Source organism: Saimiri boliviensis, chromosome 7 (assembly GCF_048565385.1).
Source record: "Saimiri boliviensis isolate mSaiBol1 chromosome 7, mSaiBol1.pri, whole genome shotgun sequence".
NCBI lineage: Eukaryota > Metazoa > Chordata > Mammalia > Primates > Cebidae > Saimiri > Saimiri boliviensis.
The window spans coordinates 18,576,146-18,595,412 of record NC_133455.1 but is presented as its reverse complement, the minus strand read 5'-3'; the positions used below and the strand labels follow the sequence as shown (position 1 = coordinate 18,595,412).

Sequence of the window (19,267 nt, the reverse complement as noted above, 5' to 3'; positions counted from 1 at the left end):
CAGGCTGAAGTGTAATGGCATGATATCAGATCACTGCAACCTCTGCTTCCCAGGTTCAATCAATTGTCCTGCCTCAGCCTCCTAAGTAGTTGAAACTACAGGTGTGCACTACCATGCCTAGCTAATTTCATTATCTTCATTCACCCTTGCATTATCAAATGTTGGCCAAATCCCAGATCTTCTCCTCCAAGTGGCCTCTTGATGAAAGAGGACCCAAACATCATGGCAGAGTGTCTTGTATCATGTAATATGACAGATGGAAATAATGCATAAAGAAGGACTTGGGGCCCTTTCAGGCATGGTTGCAGGAAGAGCCCTGGCATGTGAACAGATTCGGGCCACTCCAATTGTCCTCACTCATGTCCCTGAAACTCGAACGTGGTTTGCCTTAGTCAATGGTGCCACTGAAGTGGCTCCTCCAAATACACAGGCTAAGGTGCCACCCTAGATTCTACTGGCTTTTAAATGTTGTCTTTTGAGGCCTGGTGCAGTTGCTCACACCTGTAATCCCAGCATTTTGAGAGGCTGAAGTGGAAGGATGGCTTGAGCCCAGGAGTTTGAGACCAGCCTGAACAACAAGGCAAAACCCTATCTCTACCAAAAAAAAAACAAAAAACAAAAAAAAAAAAACAAAAAAAAACCCCACACACAAATATTAACCAGGCATAGCGATGGAAGCCTGTAGTCCCAGCTACTCAAGGATTTGAGGTGGCAGGACTACTTATGCCCAGGAGGTCGAGGGTGTAGTGAGCCCTGATTGTGCTGCTGTATTCCAGCCTGGGTGACAGAATGAGACTCTGTCTCAAAAAAATCTTTTTTTAAAACAAAAAAAATTTTTTAAGTCACCTCTTTTTTTTTTTTTTTTTTGAGGAAGAGCGTTTGGGGAATTGAGGGAAAATACCACCAGGCAATGGAATGAAAAGAAAAGGAAAAGCAAAGAGAAGTTATCCTAACAGAGTTAAGATTTTTTTCTCTTAAAAGAACTGGGAGCTCTTAAATTCTCCCCCAGGAATAAATTATCTCTCTGTCAATCCTGTTCTCTCTTGTTTCTGTCCAAGTTTAGATTAAATTATGCCTATGAGGATCAGGGGACTTTTTGCACTGTTAAATGGAAACAGCTATATAAAGTTTAATATGGAGATTATATTTATCTATATTATAACCAGGGTTTTAGAATTTGGCAATGTAATTGTTATATTCCATGGTTCTCAAATTATTCTTCTGGAGCAGAGGAAGCCTTTGTTTAAAGGAAATCTCTCAAGAAAGATCAATACGTGTAGCAATTAAAATAAGAGCTGCTGGAATACTACTCAGCAATAAAAAGAAAAAACAAAGCACTGATGTACAAAACAATCTGTGTTAATTTCAAGGGAACTTAACTGAGTGGAAGAAACAACCTCAAAAGGTCATGTACTGCATGATCCCATTGAAACAATCTTGAAATGACTAAATTATCGAGATGGAGAACAGAATAGGAATTGCCAGGGATTAGGGAGGCAAGGACAGTGGGAAATAGGTGTGGCTTTACTAGGGTAGCACAAAGATATACTTGTAATGACTGTTCTGTATCTTTACTGTGATGGTCCCATGTATCTACATGTGATAAAATTGCATAGAACTGAACACACACATGCATACAAATAAGTATATGGAAAACTGGTGAAATCTGAAAAAGGTCAGTGGATTGCATCCATGTCAATTTCTTGGTCGTGATGTCATACAAGATATGCAAAAGTGGGTGAGGTGCTGAGGAACGTTAAGTTTACCCTGCCCCCATGGCTCCCTTATGGAGGATACTTTTAGTTTGTAATTAGTAGCAGGCAAGTAACAGCTGCCTACCTGATGTATTTTTTAAGTCATAATATAGAACACCTGTGTATTAATGAGAATCACCTGTCAACATTTCCACACACTGACACATTTAAATGCAACATTTAAATAAATACATGGATGAAAGCCTGCTCCAGGAGGCCTTCAGCCAGGAGAGCTGTCAGCCCCACAGACTCTCAGGCTGTTGATCCCCGGGATAGATTCACTCTGTTGTACTATCCAGGTGTCTGCCTCTCAAATACCTTCAGCATTGCCTGGGTTCTCAGTAAGTGGTGCCCAAGTGTGGGGACTCAAACCTGGGAAGAAGAGTTGCCTAAGCAATGGAGAAAGGACAGGATAAGCTGAAGGTATCCTGAGTACTATTGGAAAAAATCCCCAGGGTAAGGTGAGGCGCTCAGAAGTAGGCCATGAAGGTTTGAGAAAAAAATCCCCCAGGTGAGTTAGAGGGGAGCCTGGAAGCAGGCCGAGAATATTTGAAAAAATCTCCCAAGGTGAGCTGGGGGAGCTCGGTCATAGTGGGGTACCATGGGACGAGGGTCGAGCAAGGGAGAGGATGGTTCTGGTTTACTTCGACAGCTGCTTAGGAGAGGAGGAATTAAAGCTGGCACTGACAGTTTCACACAGTTTTTTGATGTGATTGAGGAATTTTGTCCCTGGTTCCTTGAGCAGGGAGCATTGACCATGGAAGAATGGGAAAAAGTAAGTACTACTTTAAAGAAGGTGCAGAGGAGGAGCAGAGGACATTTCTAGTCCAGTGTGGTCTGTTTGGGCTTTGGTGTGTTTTGCCTTGTTTCAGACAGACGATGAGGAAAAGGATTTAGGAGAGAATAAGAAGTGTGATGAAGTTTATAGAGCAAAAGACGAGAAGTCAAATGAGGAAAAGGTGTGCTTGCAGAGGATTCCCCACCCCGCCTGCACCACCCCCAGTCACGGAGATGACAAAGCTAACCTCAAGGCAGGGTACTGTTCCCACAAAGTAAGAAACTGCCACAAACAGCGGAGGAAAACCTGAAGAAAGCGGACAGCCTCTTGTGGTAATCATGATGATAGTTACCACAATTAAAGCGAGCATTTCTGGAGTTGGGGTAGCAGAAAGTTTCACATATTGGGCATATATTCTTTCCTTGCTTAATGATCTCTGGCCTTAGTATTTTCTGTAATAACTTAGGAAATAAAGCAACAATGTTTTGGCCATCAAAACTAGAAAACAAAAGAATAGTCCCCTATGTTAAGAACATTAATCTGGAAAGATTGTGTTGTGATAGAGGCTGAGGTGCTGTGCAACAATTCCTACAGAATTATTGATTATTGGTTCCCTTAGGGGATATTCAGCATTGATTGCTCCAGTCAGTCCTCTTATAGTAACATGGAATTCAGACGGTGGATAAAGAACTACAATTATTTAGAATTTATACATACTGAGATTAACAACTCTCTTGTCTAGAAAGACGGGGGATTAATAGAACCATGACCAAAAATAGTATGGCCAATGATAAGAGCTGAATAAAAAGAACTTTGAAAAATACCTATGGCCCTAAAACTGATAAAAGTCCGGGAAGGAAAATATAATAGAGAATCAGGCCCTAATTCTTATTCATTAGAAGTTTACAAGAAATAAAAGCTCTTTAGATTCAGAGTTATGTTAAACCCCCCATATCTTTTGGTGGTGGGAGAGTTATAGGTTAACTTCAGTAACTCTAAAAAGTATAATGAGACTGAGCATAATCAGGAGAGATTAAAACAGCACCTGGAAAGGCCTTTGGGCAGCAAGCAAGGAGGAGGGACCCAGCGGGCCCTCGATGCCCCTTTTACGCAGGAAGAAGTTACAGAAGAATGACCTCCACCCTATTTCCCAAAAGATTTCTGGGTCCCAACTCCTTAAGGGAAAAATGTAAGTGCAAGCAGTTAATCAGGCTCCAAGGTGCTTGAGGATGCTGCTAATGATTGGCAGCCCTAAAATTTGGATGAAAACTCTTGGAGGATCTATGATTGCATTGTGATTATGTTATTGATCTGTTTTGTTTCTCTTTGTATAGTTTACAAATACAGTTCCAGAAATGGTCCACCAAGATAGAGCTGTACTTGCTTACCTAGCTTTGCAAAACGAGGGAAAGATGCTGAGGAGCATAAAGTTTACCCTGCCCCCATGGCTACCTCATAGAGGATACTTTCAGTTTGTAATTAGTGGTAGGTGGGTAACAGCTGCCTACCTGAGGTATTTTTAAGTTATAAGTAAATATAGAACACCTGTGTATTAATGAGAATCACCCATCTAAGAGCAAATAAACACATGGATGAAAGCCTGCTCAGGGCCTTCAGCCTGGAATGCTGTCAGCCTCTCAGCTCTCAGGCTGTTGGTCCCCCGGATAGATCCACTCTGCTGTTCTATCTAGGGGTCTGTCTCTCAATACCTTCAGCATCACCTGGGTGAGGGTCTCCCGACCCAGCTGGTTCTTGGCAGTGAGGAATATATATGAGATCGCTGTATTGTTTCATAAAACTTCATGTGAATCAATGCTGATCTCAAAGTTGAAAGTTTGTTTTTTTTTAATCAGAGTTGCTTTAGAAGCTGGGTGGGACTCTCTTCCTCCTGGCTTTCTTCTTCCTGAAGTGCCTTAGAGCACCATGAGAAAACCTCAGTTCAACTCCAAGACCTGCATTTGGCAATGGTGAGCTCCCATCCAGAGATGGAGGGTGACTGGCTCACTACCCAGTGAGGGAGTAACAAAAATGGAGAGTCAGCTTCATCTCAACACCTCCAGATTTTCAGCTTAAGGCTCTTTATTCTAAATCTTAATTACTGTTTTTGAGACAGGCTCTCACTCTGTCACCCAGGCTAGAGTGCAGTGATGTGATCTCAGATCACTGCAACCTCTGCCTTCCAGCCTCAAGAGATCCTCTCACCTCAGCCTCCTGAATAGCTGGGATGACAGGCAGGTGCTACTACACCCAGCTAATTCTGTAGTTTTTGTAGAGACAGGGTCTCACTATGTTGCTCAGGCTGATCTCAAACTCCTGGACTCAAGTGATCCACTTGCCTCCGCCTCCCAAAGTGCTGAAATGACAGGTGTGAGTCACCACGCCCAGCAAATCCCTATTGTTGGGTTCTTGCTGAATATTTGCTGTAAAAAACAAATAAACTAAATATAAAGCAACTTAAAATAATTAATACTGGAAGCTGATGAGATCTTGTAAAACCCTGTGGAGACAGTAATAATCTTAACCCTGTTTTACAAGTGAGGAAATTAGAACACAGAGAGGTTAATTGGCCCAGGGGCAAACCCTAGCAGGTGGCTCTGCTGGGATTAGCACCCACACAGTCTGGCCCATGAGGGTTCCCTAGTGCTGGGCTGAGCAATCACACAGATGACGTGTGTGTGTATGTGTGTGTGTGTGTGTGTGTGTGTGTGTGCCTATGCACAGGCGTGTGTCTTTCACAAGTCAAGTTTGCATGTCTGCTAAGGCCATCATAGAAATGAGATTTGGGTTTAAAACTCAGCAACTTTCCTAATGCTGTGTGTTTCTCAAACCCTCCTCCACTGGAGAAATTTAATTTGCTCAGGAATCTTCTGTTTTGCCAGCAGGGAACCACAAAGTGACAGAACTTTGGCAGCTCCAACTGAAGTCTCTCGTGCCTGTGTCCCAGCTCAGCTTGACTCTGCAAAGAGAGGGGAAGTCCCTCCCAAATGTCAGGTAGCACAGACATCCAGAGCTGGCCTCATGCCAACCCCCTACGACAATGCCCAGGCCTTGTCATTCACTCCTGTTTCTGCTTGTGCCATCCAAAGATGCTTCATTAGTTCCCCATTCCATCTTTATTTAGCTATCCATCAGTGTCTCTGTTAGTTTTATTACCTTTTGTTGATTTTAAAATTATTACTTAGCTGGCTGTTCTGAATATGCCCATGCCTTTCCCATCAGAATCAATTATTTCATAATTACATAATTCATTTGTATCAAAGGAATTTCTATAGTTGTTGTTTTGTTTTGTTTTGTTTTTAAACAAAGTTGCGATCTTGTTGCCCAAGCTGGAGTGTGATGACATGATCTCTGCTCACTGCAAACCTCCGCCTCCTGGGTTCAAGCAATTCTCCTTTCTCAGGCGCCCACCACTACAACCCAGCTAATTTTTTATATTTTTAGTAGAGGCAGGGATTCAGCATGTTGGCCTATAGTTTTTAATGTGGTCACTCTTTTGGGACTGTCAGAAGTCCTTGAATTTTCTCTTGTCTCATGAAGGGCTTCCTTGAGTTTGGATGACAAGGAACAGAGATGGGGAGAACACAGCAAGCAACATGCTGCTCACACAAGCAACTTTTTTTTTTTAATTGTACTTTAAGTTCTGGGGTACACGTGCAGAACATGCAGGTTTGTTACATAGGTATACACGTGCCATGATGGTTGGCTGCATCCATCACCCCATCATCTACATTAGGTATTTCTCCTAATGCTATCCCCCACTAGGCACCCCCTGACCCAGTCCCCAGTGTGTGATGTTCCCCTCCCTGTGTCCATGTGTTCTCATTGTTCAACTCCCACTTACAAGTGAGAACATGCGATGTTTGGTTTTCTGTTCTTGTGTTGGTTTACTGAGAATGATGGTTTCCAGCTTCATCTATGTCCCTGCAAAGGACATGAACTCATCCTTTTTATGGCTACCTAGTATTCCATGGTGTATATGTGCCACATTTTCTTTATCCAGTCTATTATTGATGGGCATTTGGGTTGGTTCAAAGTCTTTGTTATTGTGAACAGTGCTTCAATAAACATACATGTGCATGTGTCTTTATAATAGATCGATTTCTAATTCTTTGGGTATATACCCAGTAATGGAATTGCTGGGTCAAATGGTATTTCTAGTTCTAACTTCTTAAGGAATTGCCACACTGTCATCCACAATGATTGAACTAATTTACATTCCCACCAGCAGTGTAAAAGCATTCCTATTTCTCCACATCCTCTCCAGCATCTGTCTCCTACCTTTTTAATGATCGCCCTTCTAACTGGTGTTAGATGGTATTTTAATGTGGTTTTAATTTGCCTTTCTCTAACGACCAGTGATGATGAGCCTTTTTTCATGTTTGTTGGCTGCATAAATGTCTCCTTTTGGATGTGGCTGTTCATATCCTTCACCCACTTTTTGATGGGATTGTTTTTTTTTTTTCCTGTATATTTGTTTAAAATCTCTGTAGATTCTGTGTATTAGCCCTTTGTCAGATAAGTAGACTGCAAAAATTTTCTCCCATTCTATAGGTTGCCTGTTCATTCTGATGATAGTTTCTTTTGCTGTGCAGAAGCTCTTTAGTTTAATTAGATCACATTTGTCAATTTTGGCTATTGTTGCCATTGCTTTTGGTGTTTTAGTCATGAAGTCTTTGCCCATGCCTATATCCCGGATGGCATTGCCTAGGTTTTCTTCTAGGGTTTTTATGGTTTTAGGTCTTATGTTTAAATCTTTAATCTATCTGGAGTTAATTTTTGTATAAGGTATAAGGAAGGGATCCAGTTTTAGCTTTCTGCATATGGCCAGCCAGTTTTCCCAACACCATTTATTATATAGCGAATCCTTTCCCCATTGCTTGTTTTTGTCAGGTTTGTCTAAGATCAGATGGTTGTAGGTGTGTGGTGTTATTTCTGAGGCCTCTTTTCTGTTCCATTGGTCTGTATATTTGTTTTGGTATCAGTACCATGCTGTTTTGGTTACTGTTGTCTTGTAGCATAGTTTGAAGTCAGGTAGCATGATACTTCCAGCTTTTTTTGTTTTTTGTTTTTGCTTAGAATTGTCTTGGCTATATGGGCTCTGTTTTGGTACCATATGAAATTTAAGGTGGTTTTTTCCAATTTTGTGAAAAAAATCAATGGTAGCTTGATGGGGATAGCATTGAATCTATAAATTACTTTGGGCAGCATGGCCGTTTTCACAACATTGATTCTTCCTAACCATGAGCATGGAATGCTTTTCCATCTGTTTGTGTCCTCTCTTATTTTCTTGAGAAGTGGTTTGTAGTTCTCTTTGAAGAGGTTCTTCACATCCCTTACAAGTTGTATTCCTAGGTATTTAATTCTCTTTGTAGCAATTGTGAATGGTAGTTCACTCATGATTTGGCTCTTTGTTTGTCTATTATTGGTGTATAAGAAGGCTTGTGATTTTTGCAGACTGATTTTGTATCCTGAGACTTTGCTGAAGTTGCTTATCATCTTAAGGAGATTTTGGGTTGAGACGATAGGGTCTTCTAAATATCTAATCATGTCATCTGCAAATAGAGACAATGTGACTTCCTCTTTACCTATTTCAATACTCTATTTTTTTCTCTTGCCTGATTGCCCTGGTGAGAACTTTCAATACTATTTTGTGGTCATTTCTTTTGGAAGCCCTCAAAAAATAATATAGCTACTTGGTACTGCACTGCATGGGTCTATTAAACATATTTAGCCGATTCCCTAACAAACAGTGGTTTGTTTGTTTGTTTGTTTGTTTGTTTGTTTGTTTTGGAGACAGAGTCTCACTCTGTTTCCCAGGCTGGAGAGCAGTGGTGCGATCTTGGCTCACTGCTATGTCTGCTTCCCAGATTCAAGCAATTCTTGTACCTCAGCCTCCTAGTAGCTGGGATTAAGACGTGTGCCACCATGCCAATTTTTGTATTTTTAGTAGAAACAGTGTTACCATGTTGCCCAGGCTGGTCTCGATCTCCTGAGCTCAGGCAATCCTCCTGTCTTGGACTCTCAAAGTGGCAGGATTATAGGCATGAACCACTGTGCCTGGCCTATTTAAAAAAAATGTTTCTATAAAGATCATTTTTTGAACTGTGATTGTTTATTTCTGTACCCTTACGCCATTTTCTAATAATTTGTCTCCAAGCAGCTAAGGGCATAGTACTGAGCATAGCTGCTTTTCTAGTAATTTATTTTCAAAAGTAAATTTATCTTTCTTCCTCTTTTGCCATGTGCTCTTCACACATTTCAGCTCCCCTTCACCTTCCGCCATGAGTGGAAGCCTCCTGAGGCCCTCATCAGAGCAGGTGTTGGTGCCATGCCTCCTACACAGCCTGCAGAACTGTGAGCCAAATAAACTTGCTTCCCTTATAAATTACCCAGCCTCAGATGTTCCTTGACAGCAACACAAACGGACCGAGACACTTGGCTTGTAGCTGTATCTCTCCAACTTCTGCCTCTGTCTCCACCGGTCTTCTTTCTTCTATGTCTCTGCGTCCAGAGTTTCTTCTTATAGGAACACCAGTCACTGGATTTAGGGTCCACTCTAATCCAGGGAGACCCCCTCCCAGCATAATTACATCTGCTAAGACTCCATTTGCAAATAAGGATGTAGTCACAGGTTCTACATGGACATAAATTTGGAGGAGGCACCATTTAACCCAAGACAGTAACCATCAAAATGATGTTGGAAAAAGTCCACAATTTATTTAAGTGGGAAAAAAAAAGTGTACTACCACATGATATAATTTTATTTTTGTAAAAAGAATAAAAGTTTCTTTGAAGATTCATAAAGCAAGTCCTTACAGACCTACAAGAGATTTAGACTCCCACACAATAATAGTGGGAGACTTTAACACCCCACTGTTAATATTAGACAAATCAATGAAACAGAAAATTAACAAGGATATGCAGGACTTGAACTCAACTCTGGACAAAGAGGATCTAATAGGCATCTACAGAACCCTCCACTCCAAATCCACAGAACAGACATTCTTCTCAGCACTACATCACACCTATTTTAAAATTCACCACATAATTGGAAGTACAACACTCCTCAGCAAATGCAAAAGAACAAAAATCATAACAAACAGTCTCTCAGACCACAGTGCAGTCAAATTAGAACTCAGAATTAAGAAACTCGTTCAAGGCGGCCATCAACTAAGCGGGAGCTGCAAAAATGAAGTTCAATCCCTTTGTGACTTCTGACTGAAGCAAGAATCGCAAAAGGCATTTCAACGCACCTTCCCACATTCGCAGGAAGGTTATGTCCTCCCCTCTTTCCAAAGAGCTGAGACAGAAGTACAACGTGCGATCCATGCCCATCCAAAAGCATGATGAAGTTCAGGTTGTACGAGGACACTATAAAGGTCAGCAGATTGGCAAAGTAGTCCAGGTTTACAGGAAGAAATACGTAATCTACACTGAACGGGTGCAGCAGGAAAAGGCTAACGGCACAACTGTCCATGTAGGCATTCACCCCAGCAAGGTGGTTACCACTAGGCTAAAACTGGACAAAGACCGCAAAAAGATCCTTGAACGGAAAGCCAAATCTCGCCAAGCAGGAAAGGAAAAGGGCAGATACAAGGAAGAAACCATTGAGAAGATGCAGGAATAAAGTAATCTTGTATACAAGCTTTGATTAAAACTTGAAACGAGGAAAAAAAAAGAGAAACTCACTCAAAACTGCATAATCGCATGGAAACTGAACAACCAGCTCCTAAATGACTACTGGATAAATAATGAAATGAAGGCAGAAATAAAGATATTCTTTGAAACCAATGAGAACGAATGATGTTTTAGAACTCTGCAGGGCCTCTAGGTGTTTGCCATTGGCCATGTGTCAAATTCCTAAAGATGCAAAGCGTTATGGAATTACAAAACACAGACATCAACCCTTTACAGCTGAGATGCAAGGTTGCCTGGACGTGAACAGACAAATTTACAGAAATAGAAGAGTAGTAGTGTCCAGTGCCTGGGAGGAGAAAGACATGGGAAGTGGCTGTTAATAAATGTGAAATTTTGGGGGAGAGGATCTAAATTAGACAGTGGCCATTGCTGTACAACTTTTTTTTTTTTTTGAGACGGGGTTTCGCTCTTTTTACCCAGGCTGGAGTGCAATGGCGCAATCTCGGCTCACCGCAACCTCCACCTCCTGGGTTCAGGCAATTCTCCTGCCTCAGCCTCCTGAGTAGCTGGGATTACAGGCATGCACCACCATTCCCAGCTAGTTTTTTGTATTTTTAGTAGAGCCGGGGTTTCACCATGTTGACCAGGATGGTCTCGATCTCTTGACCTCGTGATCCACCCACCTCAGCCTCCCAAAGTGCTGGGATTACAGGCTTGAGCCACCGTGCCTAGTCCTGTACAACTTTTAAATACATTAGAAATTATCGAATTATATACATTCAGGTTTAGTAAGTGAAAGCAAAGAGCATCATATTTTAGGAAAATCTTCAGCCCATGGGGTCAAAAACGATTTCTGTTTAAACTCAGGTTTGCTGTACACGTTCATTTTTTGTGCATTTTTTTCTGGTATTTCTTGCTAAAGGAAACAGCTCTGTCAACACACGTGCTGCCTAATGAACTTCATCAGTTCACTGAAATGTTGGGTCTTCTCATTTATGATGACACTTCATCTGCCTTTTGTTATCGTAAAGTAAGGGCTTCCTTAGAAGTACATTTTCCAGATAACCAAAATTAGCTCTTTCAGAGGCTACTCCTAAATTTACATTATATTTTCTTATGAACATCATTCTAAAATTCATACATATGCTGGCTGTGTGGGCAGAATAAGATGGTTCCCGAAGACACTCCTGACCAGGTGTACATGCCCTATTTAGTCATTAGACCTTTGAATACGATAGATCTCACTCCTATTATTAGGTGATGTCAAATGGCACAGTTGCCTTTAACAAAGAGATATTAGCCAGCAGGCCTGTCGTAAGTCCTTTAAATCTGGGTCCAGAGGTCAGAGACAGAGACATCAGGGATTAGAAGTTTAAGAAAGATTCAGACCAGACACAGTGGCATGTATCTGTAGCCCTGGCACTTTGGGAGGTGGAGGCAGGCAAATTGCTTAAGGCCAGGTGTTTGCAACCAGTCTGGACAATATGGTGAAACCCAATCTCTACAAAGTATACAAGAATAGGTATACGTGGTGGCATCCAACAGTGGTCCCAGCTACTGAGGAGGCTGAGGTGGAAGGATTGCTTGAGCTTGGGAGGTTGAGGCTGCAGTGAGCTGTGTAGCGCCACTGCACTGCAGCTGGGGTGGCAGAGTGAGACACTATCTCACAAAAGAAAAAGAAGGTTTCAGCGCACCATGTTGGATTGAGTGTGGAGGGGGCATCTGGTAAGGAATGGGGACATCCTCTAGGAGTTGATGGCAGACCCAGCTGATAGCCAGCAAGGAAACAAAGACCTCAGATCTATAGCCACAAGAAGTTGAATTCCACTACCAATAGCAATGAATGTGGAAGACTTTTCCCCCAGATCCTCTAGGAAAGAACATAACCCAATTGACACCTTGATTTCAGCCTTGTGATAGCCTAAGTACAGAATCCAGTCATTTTGTACCAGATTTCTAACTCACAAAACTCTGAGTTTATAAATGGACAGCATTTGAAGGCACTAAGTGTGGTAATTTGCTATACAGAAATAGCAGTAAGAGCTAATACCAACACTTATCTTTTAAATAACTGTTTTAGTATAAAACAACTTTTTAGAAATAAAAAGGGAAGGCAAGAACAGAGAAAAAAGCGCAAAAAGGAATGAACAAAGTCTTCAAGAAGTGTGGGACTATGTGAAAAGACCTAATCTACGTCTGATGGGTGTACCTGAATGTGATGAAGAGAATGAATCCAAGCTGGAAAATACTCCTCAGGATATTATCCAGGAAAACTTCCCCAACCTAGCAAGGCAGACCAATATTCAAATCCAGGAAATACAGAGAACACCACAGAGATATTCCTCAAGAAGAGCAACCCCAAGGCACATAATCATCAGATTCACCAGAGTTGAAATGAAAGAGAAAATGCTAAGGGCAGCCAGAGAGAAAGGTCCGGTTACCCACAAAGGGAAGCCCATTAGACTCACAGCAGATCTCTCAGCAGAAACCCTACAAGCCAGAAGAGACTGGGGGCCAATATTCAACATCCTTAAAGAAAAGAACTTTCAACCCAGAATCTCCTATCCAGCCAAACTCAGCTTCATAAGTGAAGGAAAAATAAAATCCTTTGTGAACAAGCAAGCACTCAGAGATTTCATCACCACCAAACCTGCTCTACAAGAACTCCTGAAAGAGGCTCTACACACATAAAGGAAAAACCAGTACCAGCCACTCCAAAAACACACCAAATGGTAAAAAAGCAGCAACACAATCAAGAATCTGCATCAACTAACCAACAAAACAGCCAGGTAGCATCAAAATGACAGCATCAAATTCACACATAACAATACTATCCCTAAATGTCAATGGACTAAATGCCCCAATCAAAAGACACAGACTGGCAAATTGGATAAAAAGCCAAAACCCATCAGTGTGCTGTATCCAGGAAACCCATCTTACATGCAAGGATACACAAAGGCTCAAAATAAAGGGATGGAGGAAGATCTACCAAGCAAATGGAGAGCAAAAAAAGGCAGGAGTTGCAATTCTCATCTCTGATAAAATAGACTTTAAAGCAACAAAGATCAAAAGAGACAAAGAAGGACATTACGTAATGGTAAAAGGATCACTGCAACAAGAAGAGCTAACGATCCTAAATATATATGCACCCAATACAGGAGCACCCAGATACATAAGGCAAGTTCTTAATGACTTACAAAGAGACTTAGACTCCCACACAATAATAGTGGGAGACTTTAACACCCCATTGTCAATATTAGACAGATCAACCAGACAGAAAATCAACAAGGATATCCAGGACCTGAACACAGACCTGGAACGAGCAAACCTAATAGACATTTACAGAACTCTCCACCCCAAATCCACAGAATATACATTCTTCTCAGCACCACATCACACCTACTCTAAAATTGACCACATAATTGGCAATAAATCACTCCTCAGCAAATGCAAAAGAACAGAAATCATAACAAACAGTCTCTCAGACCACAGTGCAATTGAGTTAGAACTCAGAATGCAGAAACTAACTCAGAACCGCACAGCTTCATGGAAACTGAACAACTTGCTCTTGAATGTTGACTGGATAAACAATGAAATGAAGGCAGAAATAAAGATGTTCTTCGAAACCAATGAGAACGAAGACACAACATACCAGAATCTCTGGGACACATTTAAAGCAGTCTCTAGAGGAAAATATATAGCAATGAGTGCCCACATGAGAAGAAAGGAGAGATCTAAAATTGACACCCTATCATCAAAATTGAAAGAGCTAGAGGAGCAAGATCAAAAAAACTCAAAACCTAGCAGAAGACAGGAAATAACTAAGATCAGAGCAGAACTGAAGGAAATAGAGACACAAAAAACTCTTCAAAAAATCAATAAATCCAGGAGCTGGTTTTTTGAAAAGATCAACAAAATAGACAGACCACTAGCCAGATTAATAAAAAAGAAAAGAGAGAATAACCAAATTGATGCAATAAAAAACGATAAAGGGGATATCACCACAGATTCCACAGAAATCCAAACCATCATCAGAGATTATTACAAACAACTCTATGCACATAAACTAGTAAACCTGGAAGAAATGGATAAATTCCTGGACACTTGCAACCTCCCAAGCCTAAACCTGGAAGAAGCCGAAACCCTGAATAGACCAATAACATGGTCTGAAGTCGAGGCAGCAATAAAGAGCCTACCACCCAAAAAAAGCCCAGGTCCAGATGGGTTCACAGCTGAATTCTACCAGACATACAAGGAGGAGCTGATACCATTCCTTCTGAAACTATTCCAGACAATCCAAAAAGAGGGAATCCTTCCCAAATCATTTTACGAGACAAACATCATCCTGATACCAAAACCCGGCAGAGACTCAACAAGAAAAGAAAATTTCAGGCCAATATCCATGATGAACATAGATGCAAAAATCTTCAATAAAATACTGGCAAACCGATTGCAACAGCATATCAAAAAGCTCATCCACCATGATCAAGTAGGATTCATCCCGGGGATGCAAGGCTGGTTCAACATACGCAAGTCCATAAACGTAATTCACCACATAAACAGAACCAAAGACAAAAACCACATGATTATCTCGATTGATGCAGAGAAGGCTTTTGACAAAATTCAACAACCCTTTATGCTAAAAACCCTCAATAAACTAGGTATTGACGGAACGTATCTCAAAACAATAAAAGCTATTTACGACAAACCAACAGCCAATATCATACTGAATGGGCAAAAACTGGAAGCATTCCCTTTGAAATCTGGCACTAGACAAGGATGCCCTCTCTCACCACTCCTATTCAATATAGTACTGGAAGTTCTAGCCAGAGCAATCAGGCAAGAAAAAGAAATAAAGGGTATCCAAATTGGAAAGGAGGAAATCAAATTGTCTCTATTTGCAGATGACATGATTGTATATCTGGAAGACCCCATCATCTCAGCCAAAAATCTCCTGAAACTGATAAACAACTTCAGCAAAGTCTCAGGATACAAAATCAACGTGCAAAAATCACAAGCATTCCTATACACCAGTAATAGACTTCAAGAGAGCCAAATCAAGAACGAACTGCCATTCACAATTGCTACAAAGAGAATAAAGTACCTAGGAATACAACTAACAAGGAACGTAAAGGACCTCTTCAAGGAGAACTACAAGCCATTGCTCAACGAAATAAGAGAGGATACAAACAGATGGAGAAACATTCCATGTTCATGGTTAGGAAGAATCAACATCGTGAAAATGGCCATACTGCCCAAAGTAATTTACAGATTCAATGCTATTCCCATCAAGCTACCAATGACCTTCTTCACAGAACTGGAAAAAAACACCTTAAACTTCATATGGAACCAAAAGAGAGCCCGCATAGCCAAGTCAATTCTAAGCAAAAAGAACAAAGCGGGAGGCATCACACTACCGGACTTCAAACTATACTACAAGGCTACAGTAATCAAAACAGCATGGTACTGGTACCAAAACAGAGATATAGACCAATGGAACAGAACAGAGGCCTCACAGGAAATACAACATACCCACAACCATCTGATCTTCGACAAACCTGACAAAAACAAGCAATGGGGAAAGGACTCCCTGTTTAATAAATGGTGTTGGGAAAACTGGCTAGCCATGTGCAGAAAGCAGAAACAGGACCCCTTCCTGACACCTTACACCAAAATTAACTCCAGATGGATTAAAGACTTAAACATCAGACCTAATACCATAAAAACCTTAGAAGAAAATCTAGGCAAAACCATTCAGGACATAGGTGTAGGCAAGGACTTCATGACCAAAACGCCAAAAGCAATGGCAACAAAAGCCAAAATAGACAAATGGGACCTAATCAAACTCCACAGCTTCTGCACGGCAAAAGAAACAGTCAGTAGAGTGAATCGGCAACCAACAGAATGGGAAAAAATTTTTGCAGTCTACCCATCTGACAAGGGGCTGATATCCAGAATTTACAAAGAACTAAAGCAGATCTACAAGAAAAAAACAAACAAGCCCATTCAAAAATGGGCAAAGGATATGAACAGATACTTTACAAAAGAAGACATACAGGAGGCCAACAAACATATGAAAAAATGCTCATCATCACTGGTCATCAGAGAAATGCAAATCAAAACCACATTGAGATACCATCTCACACCAGTTAGAATGGCGATCATTAAAAAATCGGGAAACAACAGATGCTGGAGAGGATGTGGAGAAATAGGAACACTTTTACACTGTTGGTGGGAATGTAAATTAATTCAACCATTGTGGAAGACAGTGTGGCGATTCCTCAAGGACCTAAAAATAGAAATCCCATTTGACCCAGCAATCCCATTACTGGGTATATATCCAAAGGATTATAAATCATTCTACTACAAGGACACGTGCACACGAATGTTCATTGCAGCACTGTTTACAATAGCAAAGACCTGGAACCAACCCAAATGCCCAACGATGATAGACTGGATAGGGAAAATGTGGTACATATACACCATGGAATATTATGCAGCCATCAAAAACGATGAGTTCACGTCCTTTATAGGGACATGGATGAACCTGGAAACCATCATTCTCAGCAAACTGACACAAGAGCAGAAAATCAAACACCGTATATTCTCGCTCATAGGCGGGTGTTGAACAATGAGAACACATGGACACAGGGAGGGGAGCACTACACACTGGGGTCTGTTGGGGGGAAATGGGGGAGGGGCGGGGGGTGGGGAGGTGGGAAGAGATAGCATGGGGAGAAATGACAGATACAGGTGAGGGGACGGAAGGCAGCAAAGCACACTGCCATGTGTGTACCTATGCAACAATCTTGCATGTTCATCACATGTACCCCAAAACCTAAAATGCAATAAAAAAAAAAGAAAAAAAAAAAACAACTTTTTAAAAAAAATCTTTTTTTTTTGTTTTTTTGTTTTTTTAAAAAAAGAAAGTCTCTATTTCTTGATGCCTTGACTAGCCCAGAGAAGAAAGTAAGAAAAGAGGTCTTGGTGCAACGGTGGAAGTATGGGTCGCCACTTCAAGTCATGTCATTAGGTGGGTAGTTAGCAGAGGCAAATCAGGACGGTCATGATTGCCTTGCAAATTTCTGAGCTGATTCAGACAAATGTTAAAATCTTCCACATCTTTTCCAGGAAAGGTAGTAGAAAACAAAAATCCTGTCACAGCATCCAAGAAGCATGGGAAAAGATGCTCAACATTATTACCCATTAGGGAAATGCAAATGAAACCCATAGTGAGATACTGCTTCACACCCACTGGGATGACTGTAGTCCAAAAGTCAGATAATAACAAGTGTTGATGAAAATGTGGAGAAATGGAAACCCTCATATGGTTGTCCCTCCCTCTCCTTGGGGGATTGGTTTCAGGACCCCCTGAGGACACCCGAATCTGCAGATGCTCAAGCCTCCTATAGAAAATGTCATAGCATTTGCACATAACTTACATCCTCCTGTGTGCTTCAAATCATCTCTAGATGTAAATTACATCAATGTAAATGCTATGCAAATAATTCTTATACTTTCCCTTTTTATCATTTTATTACTGTATTGTTATTTTTATTGGTTTTACTGGTTTATGTTTCAATCTGCAGTTGGCTGAATCCTCAGATGCAGAACCCAGTGATATCGACGGCCAATTGTACATTGTTGGTGGAATGTAAGATGATGCAGCTACTTTGAAAGAGATTGAACATCCCTCCAATGGTTAAAAATAGAGTAACCATATGACTCAAAAATTACACTCCTAGGTATACACCTAACTGACATGAAACACAAGTACACACTGAAACCTGGACTAGAATGTTCATAGCAGCATTATTCATAATGGCCAAAAAGTAGCAACAATCCAAATGCCTATCAACTGACTAATGGATATATAATGTGCTATATCCATACAATGGAATATTATTTGGCAATAAAAAGAGATGAAGTACTAATATATACAACAAATAGTGATGAACCTTGAAAACATTGTGCTAAGTGAAGGAAACCAGGACCACCTAGTGTAAGATTTCATTTATAAGTAATGTCCAGACTAGGCAAAGCTATGGAAACAATATTAGTGGTGCCTGGGGCTAGGGAAAGCAGTGGAGTTTTAGGAATGAGGGCTATGAGGAGTAGGATTTCTTTTGCGGGTTTTGAAAAGGTTCTGAAATTGATTTTATTGATGGATGCAAAATACTGTGAATATACCAAAAGCAATTGGATTGTATACTTTAAATGGATGAATTGTACAGCATATGAATTATATTGCAACATAACTTTAAAAGAAATTCGCAGTATTTCCAGGACCACTCAAAAACCACGTGGTGTCTACAGGGTGTGGCAGAGGGCATGAGCTGGCCTCCTCTGCTGCGGCTGCTCAAAAATCCCCATTCAGAGCTTTACTGGCAAGGTTCACCTTGGTTAAAATCTCATCATGCCGTTTCTATAGTCAGAGTAATGTTAAGGCTGATGAATGGTTTTACTAAAAATATAACAATGGTGAGAAAATGAGAAAAGAGAAAGTGGAGTATAAAGGGAGGTAAATCCCCATCTATCCCAATCAGAAATCAATAAATAACAGTTGATGTTGATAAATTGTGCACTAGGAGTGGAAACATCTTATTTAGACATGTACAAGTAGCTGCCTGATGGATCAGCTAAAGGTATTTAATGTGGCTGCCTCTGGGAAGGGGGCCATATGGGGACAGATAGGAGAGGGGAGTGCTAGATTTTACTTTGAGATTTTTAGGTACTTTATATTTTTTTAATTATAAATTGAGCCATTTGAAATTGCCATTTTTATAGGTACAAAATGGTTGAAGATAGGCAATTTTATGTAATTCAGATTTGTATCTGAATGCATTTATTTTGGTTACACATTTGGAAAAATAATAGTCTATTGGATAAAAGATATCTGTATTAGTCTGTTCTCATGCTGCTAATAAAGACATACCCAAGACTGGGTACTTTATAAAGGAAGGAGGTTTAATTGACTCACAGTTCAGCATGGCTGGGAGACCTCAGGAAACTTACAATTAAGGCAGAAGCGGAAGCCAACACATCCTTCTTGACATGACAGCAGTGAGAATTGAGGAAAGGGGCAAAACCCCTTATA

The 19,267-nt window shown here is 40.8% G+C and overlaps 1 pseudogene; it reads left to right on the top strand.

The window, feature by feature from the left end:
• Window positions 1-9,721: 9,721 nt before the first annotated feature.
• Window positions 9,722-10,159, top strand: LOC120365043 (large ribosomal subunit protein uL24-like; annotated as a pseudogene).
• The last annotated feature ends 9,108 nt before the right edge of the window (window positions 10,160-19,267 follow it).